Here is a 12,576-nt window from a genome sequence, read left to right on the forward strand (position 1 = left end):
TTTTAGAAAAAAAAAAAAATTTTACATTTTACATTTTTTTGCTACATATGCTATCTACATCTACATATAAAATGTCTATTATACATCTAACATGTAGATTGTAGATGTTCCATTCATATTCTACATCTCCTCCGCTAGGGGTTTGTTCGCGCACTGAACGCGGCAGAGTGTGCGAGCGAGAAGGAAAATGGGTAGCGGTTCTCTGGCTGAAGGAGGGGGAGGAACCAACTGAAAATTAATTTCTTCTTTCTGGCTATAATTATGATCTGATTCAGATTCGGCAGTCTGGTAGATATGGTCATTCTCTACGATACTGCGTTTTTAGTTTTACCGTTTCTTTAAAATTGTGCCTGCCACAGATTTTCGTCCTTTGTGGGGGCGGAAGGGGGCGGGGCGAAATTTTGAAATACACTTGTAGCAGTGTGATATCACATGAGTCTGGAAACCAAATTTGGTTACCCTAACTCTTATAGTCTCTGAGATCCAGGCGCTCAACAAGACGGACGGACGGACGGACGGACAGACAGACATGTCTATATCGACTCGGCTATTGATGCTGATCAAGAATATATATACTTTATGGGGTCGGAAACGTTTCCTTCTCTGCGTTACACACATCCACTTTTACCACAAATCTAATATACCCCTTAACTCTTTTTTGAGTACGGGTATAAAAATATTCCTAACCGATTGAGTCAATCGTCGCGATCGAATTAAAAAGTTCCTATATTGATGCTAGCAGCAATAAAAACAAAATATTCGTTGATAGTATCTGTTGAATGAATGAATCTATAATTCACTTCCATTTAGAACATTTGTATTTTCCAAGAGCATAAGAAATTTATCCACATAGCAGTCGATCAATAGTAGGAAGTGTATTACACAAATGAAAATATAATAATATGGTGTGAAAAAAATATCAAAATGCACCAAAAATTTGCGAGTGGAAAATTCTAAATCTAGAATGCGCCCTTATACCGAGTGCTGAAATAATTGGTCTTTATCCACTAGTGTCAAATTTATTTATAAACATGCATATATTAAAGTCTCGTGTCACGATGTTTGTTGATGTTACTGAGACGAGTTGTAAATTCGAACTGTTTTATTCTCAAAACTTATGCACTATATATAGGAAACTCTAACATAATTAAACTAAGACCAACGCTAAGAAAAGAACAAATGTGCGGCACTAGTTCCCACGATCATCCTTGATAGTGATAAGTGTGTGTGAATCTGCGACAAGTGTGTCGACAGATTTGGGTTCGACGCGACCCATGTAGATGACTTAATGGTCGAACCGATCCTAGATTTAGATGTCCCTTTTCTCAAGTGGTCTCCTTTAAGTGGACTGTATTATTTATGGGGTGGCCTGTGTCGTTTCTGTTCATGTTTATGAACATCTTGCCCGCGATCCGCTAGAATTGAGATAGCTGCGGGTTTGTAGGCCTCGTTCAAGTGGACTGTATTTGTCTGCGGCGTGAACTGCTGTCGGTTCTGTTAATGTCTATGAACATCTTGCCCACGATCCGCTGGAGTTGAGATAGCTGCGGGTTTGTAGGCCTCGTTCAAGTGGACTGTATTTTGTGTTCGTTGTCTGCTGTTGGGTCCTGTTCATGTTTATGAACATCTTGCCCGCGATCTGCCAGTTTATGGCGACTGTCTTTGAATTTGACCTTCCGTACATACCGCATCAGTGTGAAGAATCCGTAGTACTTCATTTTGGGATAAAATCTGAGTTCTTTTAGCTTTTGCAGTTTATCCTTGGGTTTTTTCCAAAACTTCTTTTTAATCTTTTGAACCAGTTTCCACTTTTGAAGAGATGTTATGGCTACATCTTCCTTTGGAACTGGTATTAGCAATGTAGATTTGCTAATTTGAAAATTTCCTGGTGTCAAAACATCTGCCATTTATTTTTTGCTTGGTGTATAAAATGGACGATAGTTTTTTCCTTTTCCGTTATGATTTTGCACTGTTGTCGTTTCTTCTTGCTGATAGAGTATTCCTTCATTTGGGAGGTTTTCCACGATCTGAAGATTTTCGTTGCTGTCGAGCCAGTCGTGGCGCCCATTTAACTTCACCCAGTTTGGAAGTGGTTTGGTTTCTGTGAACGTGCATTGGTAAGCATCGTTCGGCTCCATCGTTGCTTTTTCCTCTGTTGCATTTTCTTCTCCGTCGTCTTCTTTAAAAAAGATATTTTCTTCTCTGTAGTCTTCCTTTTGGTTTGTAACGGTATCTTTTTCTCCTTTGAGTTTTTTATTTTCGTCGGTTGCTATCTTTTCGTCGGCTTTTTGTTCTTCGACTGCTTCTTTAACCGATGATTCTTCGATTTTCTCTTCCTCCTTTGCATCTAGATGACACGTCGGCATTTTTGTTTGATTGTCGTCTTTTTTCTGCTTCTGACCATAGTGATACGAAGTGTGTTGCCGGTGTTAGATTCCATATTGCATCGGCTTCTTAGAAATGCTTCTTTTGGCCCACATTCCTTGAAAGTTTCGCGTTTCTTCTCGATGAGGTCTTTTGTGTGATGCGATAAATGAAGCCCATGAAATAGCTCTGATATTTTAGAAAATCCACGATCTATCCTCGGGATATCGTGTCCAGTTATATCCTCAAAGGCTTTATCGTTTATATACTTATTAAGTTCGTCGTAATTCTATAACATATGAGTTGCGTTTTCGAGATATTTAGCTTTTTTCATTAAATAATGAAATATATTCCTTTCGAAATATTCCTCCTCTCCGAAACTATCGTTTAACAATTCCGAATGGTTTTTCTCGATGGCCTTTCTGATTCTTGCTAAATAGATCAGATTATTTTCCGTTCTGCTCAGAGAAAATGGTTTGCTTAATGAACTCTTTTGTAGCAGCATCAAGTTCGCTTCTAATTTATCCTGCTCCTCTAGCAATGTTTTCTGGATCGTGCCCATTTTAAAGGCTTGTTTTAAACCTTTAGTCCTAAGTGAACCGTTGGGGGTGTTTTTATTGTGATCGCCTAGTTGACCATATTGTGCCCCGACTCACAACTGATAAGTGTTCATTTAGGCTCAGGTGTTTGTGCGAATTTATATACTAGTCCCTTTTGGGAGGGATCAGAGTTTTAGTATCGACTTTGTTTTGGTTATTGATAACGACCTTGGCACTCAGTCCAAGATTTTACGCTATTCTATCGATTTGGCGCTATCTTCCTTGCTATATAAGTCAAGGTTTAATGCGATTCTGCCTCTTACCACGGAGGGGGATGACAGGGGCTCGATGCTTCCGATAGCTACCTTGCTATAAAAGTCAAGGTTTTATGCTGTCGTGTTTAGTTGCCACTAGCTACCTTGCTATAAAAGTCAAGGTTTTATGCTATTCTGTCTCTTACCACTGGTAGGGGATGACAGGGGCTCTGGTGCTGATATGTCTGAATTTCTTAGCGCGGGTGGGGGGAACTCAGAGGCTCGATGGACCAAGTTTTGATGCGACTTCTGTTCTCCAGACTATTCTGAATAATGAATCCGGATCGAAGGACCACAAATGGTGTTGTTGATGAGACGAGTTGTAGGTTAGGTTAGGTTAGGTTAAGGCGGCTGTCGGGATCGTCAGAAACCCGACACACCTAGGCCGGCTTCGGCCCGTTGTGATACCGCATAGGCCGTTCCCTCTTCCCTCGTGAGACACTATGTTATCCGTTGTCCCATCCGGATGCCCATATGAAGCCTGCGATCAGTCTGGGACTGATTGTAGACATGTCCGAAATGTCAATTAGGAAAGGTGCACCCAAGTATTGAAGTCTCCTTCTACTGAGAGCCGGACAGGAGCAGAACAGGTGTTCCACAGTCTCCTCCTCGTCCTCATCTCTACAGCTCCGACAGAAGTCGTTATAGGGGGCACCCAGCATGGGTGGCTATTAGCCAATGTCCCGTAAGGGAGCGTATGACTGAGCTGCACCTGCTCCTACTGCGTTTGCAAAGCTCATCGGTGCGCTTCCTAGTAATGTTAGGCCATGTTTGCCGAGTTATGCGACATAGTGGCACTGTTTGCCATCTGTCATTTATTAGTTTCTTAAAATGTTCTTTTATTTTGAGCTTGCAGGCCATTGGCATACGAATATCCTCCTTATCATGGAGAAGGGGGATTGTTGTACCAGCTCTGGCCAGCTCGTCTGCTATACAGTTGCCTTCAATGTCCTAGTGGCCCGGGACCCATATTAGGCTGATGACAAACTGATAAGCCATCTCATGGAGAGATTTGCGACAGTTTGCCATGGTAGCCGAGCTTGTTGTTATCGCATTCAGTGACTTGATCGCAGCTTGGCTATCACTATAGATATTTATATAAGTTGCCGTAGGGGCACGTTCCTGAAGGCAGCTCAAGGCTTCCCTGATCGCTATGACTTCCGCTTGGAAGACACTGCAGTGATCTGGGAGCCTAAAAGAGTGTCTTATATTCAGATGTTGGAGTAGATTCCTCCTCCGACTTTGTTGTCCAGCTTTGAGCCATCAGTAAAGATATGAATGGCTCCATCTGGGCCAGGTGGTCCCTCGAGCCAGTTGGTTCTGTGAGGGATGATTGTTACAAAAGGGTTAACTGTATACTCCCTCGGAACGCAGTAGTCCGTTCTTGTGGGGACGATTTTGTTTCCATTTAGGATGGACGCATGGCCGGTGTGATGTGACACCCATTGGTCAGAGTCTCTAAGACGGACTGCTGCCATTTCTGCCTGCTTCTTACCTGCAAGGTCCAGGCCCTGCAGGCATAGGATAGCATTTAGCGCATTCGTTGGTGTGGTGCTCAGGTGCAGTGCGCTGCACCTTGCCCAGTTGTTTAGTGGTGGTCCCCTTCGATAGGGCAGGCCACCACACTGCGACTCCGTAGAGTAGTATTGGTCTTACTATTGCCAGGTATATCCATTGGACTATTCTTGGGTTCATGCCCCATTTTAGCCCAATGGCCTTCTTGAAAGTGTAGAGGGCTATCGTAGCCTTCTTCACTCTGTCATTGATGCTCAGGTTCCAGCTAAGCTTTTTGTCAATTACCAACCCCAAGTAACTGGCGCTGTCGCTGAAGGAGAGCCTGCATCCGTTTAGTATTGAGGGGTTGAGAGACGGGATTTTGTATATGGTTGTAAACAACACAAGTTCCGTTTTAGAGGGATTAACTCCCAGTCCACGGGACTTTGTCCATTCTGACAGTCGCGCGAGCTTTGCGGTCATTAGAACGCAGAGTGTTTGAGGGAATTTTCCCGAGAAGATAATGGCAACGTCATCCGCGTATGCTACCACCTTGCAGCCCTCCCCTTCCAGGTCACACAGAATCTTGTTGACTGCTATGTTCCATAGAAGGGGGGACAGGACACCACCTTGCGGGGTGCCTCTGTTGACATACCTTGACTGAGTCACCGTCCTGCATGTGAGCAATTGATCTATGAGCATCACCAAGTGACGATCCACTCCCAGGTCAGTGAGGGCCTCTGTGATGGCTCCCGGTATGACGTTGTTAAAAGCTCCCTCGATATCTAGGAAAGCTATTAAGGAATATTCTTTTATGTGTAGGGATTTCTCTACTGTCGAGATTACTTCATGGAGTGCCGTTTCCGTGGATTTTCCTTTTCGGTAGGCATGTTGTGCGCCTGACAGCCACTGATGATTTATGGTTGTTCTTAGCTGCAGCCCGACTAGTCTCTCAAAGGTTTTGAGAAGAAAGGACGATAGACTAATTGGTCTGAAGTCTTTTGGGGTTGTGTGTGAGGGTTTACTTGCTTTGGGGATAAAGACTATTTTAGCCTTTAGCCAAGCGCGGGGGATTTTTCCCACTGTCAGTATCTTCCTAAAGATACTTTGCAGCCAGTTGATGGCCATGACCCCGGCTTTTTGTAACTGAGCCGGAATGACTTGGTCTGGACCAGGCGATTTGAAGGATTTAAAGCTGTTTACTGCCCAGCTAATATTCCGTTTTGTGAGGATGTGCACCATCGAGGTTTCCGGGCCTTCACTTGGGGTGTCTGCCGGCTCGATGGTCGTGCACCCAGGAAAATGAGTATCGAGTATAATATGTAGGGAGTCCTCACTAGAGTTTGTCCACGTACCATCCATTCTCTTGAGATATCCCACCGAGGGGGATGTTTTTGACAGCATCTTGCGTAGCCTTGCGGCTTCTGACGTGTCTTCAATTTCGGAGCAAAATTTTTGCCAAGAGGCCCTTTTTGCTCTCCTTGTTTCTTTTTTGTATAGGGTTAGCTTACTTTTGTAATTTTCCCAGTGCGCTTCCTCGCTGCTGCTTTTGGCTCTGTTAAAGAGAGTCCTGCAGTCTTTCCGGAGGGTGTCTATTTGTTTAGACCACCAGGGGGGTTTCTTTTTCCGTCTTGGTTTGGTTGAGGGGCAGTCTGCCACGAAGGCCTTATTGCAAGCTTCCGTGAAGCTGTCCACAAGACGATTAAGATCGTCTTGTGTGTCTGGGTATTTTGGTGCTAGGGGAAGGAGTAATTCCTCCATTTTTGCACTATATATATCCCAGTTGGCTTTCCTGGGGTTAATATAGTTAGTAGGTTTGGTGCTTTCGAGCGATAGAACTGTCTCGATGTACCTGTGGTCTGAGAAGGAGTGGTCCTCTAGGACTCTCCAACTCTTCATTATGTCTAACAGTTCGACAGTAGAGTGAGGTCGATAACCTCTTGACGGTTTTTTATAATGAAAGTGGGGTCATTACCCCGATTACCAATAACGAGGTTGGAGTTTAGGATGAAGCTGAAAAGTGACTCATCCCTTACATTTGTATCCGAGTTCCCCCATTGGGTGTGATCGGTGGTGATCGTTGGCATTTTTATTATTATAGCCTATTATTAGGCTTGTATCCGACCTTTCGCTGTCGCTGGCTATCTTGCGAACGAGGTCACTGGGAGGATCGCTTTCCTCGTGAGCCATGTAGGACGACACCAGGTTCAGGCGTGTCCCCTGTAGCTCTAGGCTAGCCGCCGTGTTGTCGCCATTGCTAAAATTGTGGAGCAGAAAGATATTTAGGTGCGTTCTTGCTAGTATGCAGGTTCTAATTTTACCTTCAGTTTGGGCTACAATCAGCTTGTAGTCCTTCGTCGCTAATCCACAGACCTTGCCTCCTACCACCCAAGGCTCTTGGATTAGGACTATGTCCCCTCCGCTCGCGACTAAGTGGAGTATTAGGGCAGCGGATGCTGCTTTACAGTGGTGGAGATTTATCTGCAGAAGCCTCAGAGATTTAATTAGAGTTGCTCTCCCCCACTGTTATGTCGGCGTCAGAGTCGTCGAGAATCTCGTCACGACACAACGCCTGAAAATCGAGCATCAGCTCCGTCTCCGAGGAGTAGCTCTCCAGGGCCGGCTCCGGGTCTACGTCGGGTGCCTCGATCTCCGAGGCAACGTCCCGCTCAACTGGGTTGTTGACAGGGCGCGCCTCGGCCGCTGCATCCGACTTGTAGACCTTCATGGTCACCGAGCTGAACCCGAAGTTGAGCTCTCCCTTGGCTGCCTCGATCGGGGCTAGTGACTCCTTATTCAGGATTATCACTGCCTGGTTAGTGGGGCCTTTCGATGCCTCCACTTTGACCACCTTCCAGTCTGTGGTTGGCAATGTTGGGTTGCATCTCTGCAACATCCTGAGGATGCAACTTCTCCGATTTGCGCCACCGCAGCTTTGTATAGCTTCACGGAGCGCTCATCCTCGCAGGCTACCACTTTGATGCTTCCCTGGAACCATCCCATGTCTTTGCAGACTGGGGGTGGCCCGGGATCCTTCTCAAGAAGCTCGAAGCAGCGGTCGGCCAGTGCCGCTTCCACCCACTTCCATTGGCTTCTAGGTATGTTTCCCTCCGCGCTGCCGTTGTCGAGAACGCCTATCAGCGTCCTCTCCTTGGCAATCTGCGCGAAGGATACGTAGGGGAGCACTCTGGAGCGCTTCGCGGCAGGTCCGGGCGTCTCTTGCGAGCGCTGCCTTTTCGGTTGTGCAGCCACCTTCTGTGGCTCCACACTGAAGTTGGGCAGCACCGCCGAGGCCCATTCCACCTTTTTCAGCCAGTCTGCTGTTGGACTAGCTTCTTTACTGGCGTTCTGCCGACGGAGTATGTGCCCAGCACTCCTCTTTTCGGCATAGCTAAATTTTTTGGCTTGGACACTGGTTGATGGCAAGCCATCACCCGCAGCTTCACCGGAAGGTTGGGCAGCCGCAATATTGCTTAGCTGCCCTTCCATGGTATCAGTTTTGGGTGTTGATTTTCCACCCATCCCAGATTTGGGATGGGACCCACTTGGGTTCATACCCGCGTCTTTCACCGTGCAGGTCTTTCCTGCATCTGAGCGGATCGGGCCAGGCCTTTGGGCCGCTGCCTTCTCCCGCTTGGGATTGCTCCCAGCCGGCATTTGGGGAGTGCCTCTCTCATTTTTGTTTTTGTTTTTATTTATATTGTCGTATTTATCCATGTAGTTCCCACGAGCTGCAGAGAAGGGGAACGGTCCACCCCGGCAGAGCTCTACTTTACCCGGGTAAGACATAATTAAAACAGGGGGCTGCCAAGTCCCTGAGCTCTCCGTTCACGACTGGGCTAGTTTTGTACCGGGCCCCCATCCAGGCTGACTCTTGGCACGGGTCGAGTGACACCTTAGTCCGGCCCGGTGTGAGGTGAGTGTTGGGGATGAGATGTGGGTAGGTAATGTGTAGGGATGGGAGTGTGTGAGCGACTTAATGAGAGGCGGCACCACAAGCGCATCGTCAGTGTTGCTGCGTAGCGAACACCCGCTGGCTGTCCGGGACTGCTTATTTCCGGTACTCTCCCTCAGAGCCAACTTAGTTGATTCTCTTTGGGATGCCCGCTTATTCGCAGCTGATCTCCCCACTAGGGTAGGCCATTCGCTATCCGCAACCTGCAACCTGAGGCCACCGGACGGCCTCAGCTAGGCCCCCTCTGAGCCACCTCAAAGCCCAATAGGATCATCGGAGAGACGAGTTGTAAATTCGAACTGTTTTATTCTCAAAACTTATGCACTATATATAGGAAACTCTAACATAATTAAACTAAGACCAACGCTAAGAAAAGAACAAATGTGCGGCACTAGTTCCCACGATCATCCTTGATAGTGACAAGTGTGTGTGAATCTGCGACAAGTGTGTCGACAGATTTGGGTTCGACGCGACCCATGTAGATGACTTAATGGTCGAACTGATCCTAGATTTAGATGTCCCTTTTCTCAAGTGGTCTCCTTTAAGTGGACTGTATTATTTATGGGGTGGCCTGTGTCGTTTCTGTTCATGATTATGAACATCTTGCCCGCGATCCGCTAGAATTGAGATAGCTGCGGGTTTGTAGGCCTCGTTCAAGTGGACTGTATTTTGTGTTCGTTGTCTGCTGTTGGGTCCTGTTCATGTTTATGAACAATGTTTGTGTTTGTATATGATATAGGTCTGCGAATAGGCCGTAAATTATCGAGATTTTAGTATTTTTTTTTATCAAGTGATGCTTTGATTTATTTTTTGTGTGTGTTTTGACAATGTAATTCTCTATTAGGTGCGCCTATTTATTTTATCTAAAGTACTTATAAAATTGATCTTTGATTTTGCAACTTTTCGACTGTGCGACGTTACTGAAATAATGGTTGGCGATCGCCTTGTTTAGGGTTTCACAATGGTTAGTTAGGTTAGGTTAAGGTGGTAGTTGGAAAGAGCTCTGAGAGCTGCTTGGCTGTCTGAGACGACGCACAATGAGTGTCTTTCTAAAGAAAATTTGGATACGATGGAGATAGCCTCGTTTATTGCTTCAACCTCCGCTTGGAACACACTACAGTGATCCTGAGCCTGAAACAACATTCGCCAAGGGTTGTGCGTAGTCCGGCCGTTATGCAAAGCTCTGCCATGTCTAGTGCTGGCCACCACTCCGTATATCAGGATTGGTCGTATGATGGCGGGGTCATTCCCCATTTAAGTCCGATGGTTTTTCGGCAGGTATAGAGGTCCACAGTGGCCTTCTTTACCCTATCCTCTATGCTCAGTTTAAAATCGAGCTTCCTATCGAGGATCAGGCCAATATACTTGGCATTATTGCTAAAAACTTGCGCTTCCCTGCAGAGTTTTGGGAGAGTCAGTGTCGGAATCTTGTACTTTCTGTGAAGAGTACTAGTTCCATTTTAGACGAATTAACACCTAGCCCGCATTTGTATGCCCACTGGGACAGTTTCATGAGAGTGCTTGTCATGTACTCGCATAGCGTCTGTGGAAATTTCACAGAGAATGCTATGGCAACAACATCAGCGTACGCCACCTCGTGGCGTCCACTCCCCTTCATCTCACGCAGCAGTTAATTAACTGCTACGTTCCATAGGAGGGGTGAGAGGACTCCGTCGTGCGGTGTACCTCTGCCGACAAACATAGTGGACGTTGACGTCCCCAGTTAAGGCTCAACGGTCCTGCATTAAAGCATCTAATCGATGAGACTCACCGTCCGGGAATCAGTCCCCAGGTCCGTCAGTGCACCCGAGATGGTGGTCGGGATGATGTTGTTAAAAGCGCCTTCTATGTCAAGGAAGGCTACCATGGTGTATTCCTTACATATAAGGGACGTTTCAATAATCTATTTGATCGCCGTCTCGGTGGATCTTCCTTTCCGAACGGCGTGCTGAGAATCAGAGATTAGATTGGGAGGAATACTCGCTGTTAGATGCAGCCCTAAAAGCCGATCCATCGTCTTCAAAAGAAAGGACGAAAGACTTATGGGTCTGAAATCTTTGGGGGCAGTGCGCGAGGGCTTGCGTGCCTTTCTGAGTAACGAGTCCATTTTGTCCGCCTGAGGTTCCGGAATTGTACTGGACCCGGTATTGAGAAAGAGAAGACAGTTTCCACGTACCTGTGGTCCGAGAAGGAGTGTTCTTCAAGGACCCTCCAGGATTCTATGTTATTCAGGTTCAGCTCCTCGCGGTTTTTAATAATAAAGGTGGGATCGTTCCCCCGGTTTAATATAACCATCTGAGGGGCTCACCCCGTTCATTGATGTAGGTGCTTCCCCACTGACTGTGGTGTGCGTTGGCGTCGCATCCTACAAAAAGGCCGATGTCCGTGGCCTCGCAGTCTGCGCTGAGGGCCCATAGAAGGGCTCGTGTGGAGCAGAGAACTGCAAGAATCACATTTTTCTTGACTTACTCAAGTTTTACTAAAGTCTTTACTGACATGCAATCGTTCAAAAATACTCTGCGTTGAATAAACTCAGCTTGCGCAGTCAGATGCTTCGTTCGTATCAATACAATCATATCTAACATTTATGAGAAAGGGCTTACACGCATACATGCAAAGTCAATGCCGACGGATTCGACCCGAAGAGCCGAACGGTGCAAATTTCCAGCTGAAGAGTTCTTCGGACACATGTACATGTCTGTGTGCCGACCGCTTCTTCACTTGCCTAAAATCATACGAGCTGAGTTAACCCATTTGCGTCTTTGCTCATAATCAATACGATTATTGCTGAGACGAAGTAACAGGCACCCGAAACACGAACGAGCATTAATAAACTCAGCCAGAATAAAAAAAGGCACAGCTTGAGTGATTTAAAATCATCTGCGAATATGTGCGAATGCAAGTGTGTATCCGTCAACGCTGAGTGAGTTTACACGGGTGATTTTTATATGTAAACGTATTTGCAATCACCCGATGCCGATCTCTGGTGTGGAGGCGGGTCAGGTTGGTGAGCTCTGCTGGCCTTCAAGGCTTACCGCTGTGTGACATTCATAGCTGAAATTTGGAAGCAAAAATACGTGTAAATTTCTTTTTGCACCTTCCGGTAGCCATAGTAAGCTAGTCCGTCCGACTTTTCCAGTAGCTAGAGCGACTCCTTATTAAGGGCGAGGATTATCTGGCGCCTCTGTCCAGTAACCTCATCCACCTTGAGTTGCAGGTTTTTAGATCGGTTTGACAAACAAATTTTATATAAAAGCTTAGCTGTTTGGTCTAAGCGTTTGGCTGTCTATAAGTAAAAAAATATTCCTAACCGACTGAGCCAATCGTCGCGATCGAATAAATATTACACTCAGAATGAAAAAAGTTCCTATATTGATGCTAGCAGCAATAAAAACAAAATATTCGTTGATAGTATCTGTTGAATGAATGAATCTATAATTGACTTCCATTTAGAACATATGTATATTCCTAGAGCACAAGAAATTTATCCACATAGCAGTCGATCAATAGTAGGAAGTGTATTACACAAACGAAAATATAACAATATGGTGTGAAAAAATATCAAAATGCACCGTGTGCTGAAATAATTGGTCTTTATCCACTTGTGTCAAATTTATCTATAAACATACATATATTTAAATCTCGTGTCACGATGTTTGTATTTGTATATGATATAGGTCTGCGAACAGGCCGTAATTTATCGCGATTTTAGTATTTTTTTTATCAAGTGATGCTTTGATTTATTTGTTTGTGTGTGTTTTGACAATGTAATTCTCTATTGGGTGCGCCTATTTATTTTATCTAAAGTACTTATAAAATTGATCTTTGATTTTGCAACTTTTCGACTGTGCGACGTTACTGAAATAATGGTTGGCGATCGCCTTGTTTAGGGTTTCACAATGGTTAGTTA

This window comes from Drosophila obscura, unplaced genomic scaffold (assembly GCF_018151105.1).
Source record: "Drosophila obscura isolate BZ-5 IFL unplaced genomic scaffold, ASM1815110v1 contig_87, whole genome shotgun sequence".
In the NCBI taxonomy this organism is placed as follows: Eukaryota; Metazoa; Arthropoda; class Insecta; order Diptera; family Drosophilidae; genus Drosophila; species Drosophila obscura.